This window comes from Solanum stenotomum, unplaced genomic scaffold (assembly GCF_019186545.1).
Source record: "Solanum stenotomum isolate F172 unplaced genomic scaffold, ASM1918654v1 scaffold36362, whole genome shotgun sequence".
NCBI classification, from domain to species: Eukaryota; Viridiplantae; Streptophyta; class Magnoliopsida; order Solanales; family Solanaceae; genus Solanum; species Solanum stenotomum.
Genome location: NW_026033891.1, coordinates 38,011 through 40,544, shown reverse-complemented (window position 1 = coordinate 40,544; position 2,534 = coordinate 38,011).

The window sequence follows — 2,534 nt, the reverse complement described above, 5'->3', positions numbered from 1 at the left end:
ACCACCGTTGGACTCAAGACAACTTTAAAGTGGAGTCTGTAAAACTTGGCGAGTCCAGAAAATTATTGGCGAGTCGCTGACTAGTTCGACGATCGCGATCTAGTTCGCTATTTAGAACCTCACATTAACTGGAGGTCTTGTAAAACTCGGCGTGCCACCGAGTGGTTCGACGAGCACGACTAATGTCGCCGAATGGGCGAGAACTGGACGGTTTTTAAAAGGCCAAAGGTTTAAACTTTCAAACTCTTCATTTTCCCTCACTTTTAAACTTCACAAACCCATACCCGCACTTTAGTTTCTATATTTTTGCAGTTCTAGTAGTATTTTAGTCGTTGATTTGTGCTCGGATTGGGATTACTTTGCCGCCTAGCATTCAATCTTGATTATTCAGCATTACAAGTTGGTTTTTCGAACCCCTAGTTTATTTTTAACAATTTTGTACTCTTATGCAAATGATCTTATCTTGTTGTCCTGTGCTGGGCCTCTCCGATAGGATTAGAATGTTTAAATGCCTGTTTTTAATTTGATAATCTTGCCCGTATTGTTTATAATGTTGAATTCCAGTAGTTTTGTGCCTTAAAATAGGTTAAATGGTGTGGGGTTGTGCTTGCATGTTGTTGGGTCTAGTAGGGTGAAGTCTAAGTACCCATAGTTGTGCCAAATGACATAATTTGCCCAATGATAGAGTGGGTGACATCATTCTTAAGGGTAAAAGACGTCAAATGGGCAAATTTGGCAAAATCGGGAAAGGTCTGAGTATCCCGGGTTAATGGGTATTATGAGTCTTATTTTAATTTGACTAGTACATGCTTTAATTTTGTTTTCGGGGGTTGCGGGGTCAAATTCATGAAGTTGGATTGAAAATAGGTACGTTGGGTCGTTTGGCGAGCTGGGTCGAGCTCGCTGAATCACTTAGCGGTTCACCGAAAGTCCCCATCTCGCCTTTAATTTCATGTTAAACTTGTTGTTTGACTCTATAACTTTTGGCGAGAAGCTTGAGGTCACCGAAGGCACTCGGCGACTCGCTGAAAGTCTTCTTGATCACCCTTTGTCTGCACCCTTGTAGATTAATATGCACCGTAACTTTTGGCGGGCAAATCCTTGCTCGCCGAAAGCTGTCAGCGATTTGCCGAAAGGCTTTCCCATTGCCGACATGCAAAAAATTTAGAGCCAATCCTTTTGGTGAGCCCGATCTAGCTCGCCAAAGCAATTTGGCAATTCGCCAACTGAATCGGCGAGTCTGTTTGCAACTATTCTTCTATGATTTTTAATTGAAATGTTTCTAACTTTTTCTCTCGATGTTTTGCAGACATGGCTAGTCCTAAGGGTGCAGGTAGAAACATGCCACCCCAAAAGAAGGCTAAGGGGATAACACTAAATGAGTATGCAGCTGCATCAAGGGCCAAAGCCACCAAAATTCCCACATTTGGTAGGAAGGGAAAAGGCAAAGGGAAAGCACTAGCGTCATTGGAGGCCTGCTCCGACAGTGACGGCATATATGCCACCCACCTCACTACTTATGAGAATGAGGGTGAACACCAGGAGCCTCAGATGATGATGAACTGGTAGAAGCACAGAGGGCAGAGCTGCGGTAAAAACAGATAAATTATCCGTCTAGGATCAGGACTCCTCAGCCTACCACTTCTCCTACTCCAGCTCCAGAGAAGGCTGTAGTCCTAGCACCTCATGTACAGGGTCCTCCTCCCAAGTCGATGAACATATTAAAGACAGAGGGGTTGAGGACAATTATTGAGGAGAAGCGTCTATCCATGGATGGGGTGATCGACAGGTACCCGGAGATAATGGATTGCCTGAAATCTCACAAGTTCCAAATCGTCACTAAACCCCGTGGCCCATATATACCAAGTTAGGTTAGTGAGATCTACAGTGCGTACAGTTCCTTGATACCACAGAGAAAGAAGTAGGCAGCAGTATTTAAATCGGTTGACTATGTAGTTGTCCGGGGGAAGAGGGTGCAATGCGATTTTCCTTCCATTAATGCTGTCTTAGAGTGCACTACAAGACTGGAAGATGGCTGTCTGCATATGATCAGGACAAAGACGCTGGACAACATGAAAAAGTGGTTAGCTCTGTGATATCTGATGGCACTCCAAAGTGGTTGGAGGCAAGGGTTCCAATAGAAAAGAAAGACTTGAACGTAGCACCGAGGTATTGGTTTCGTTTCATCAGCAGCACGATCATGCCCTCCTAAAATGAGTCTATTCTCCACCTTACCAAGGCAGCCTGTCTAGGCTACATCATTGATGGGACGAGAATAAATCTGGGGATGATTATAGCATAGGAGATGGTCATAAGGGCCAAACAGCGCCAGACCTCACTTCCCTTCCCAGTGTTGATCACTGAGCTATGAAGATGGGCTCGAGTTCTGAGAGATGCAAAGAAGGATGTAGAAGCGATTCCCACATCCTCCACTAATATCCGAAGGATTCAAGCTGAATATCTAAAGGATCAGGCTGAGAGGAAGAAGGCAGCCCCAGTGGACTCTTCCCCGGTCACAGATACACACACAGCAC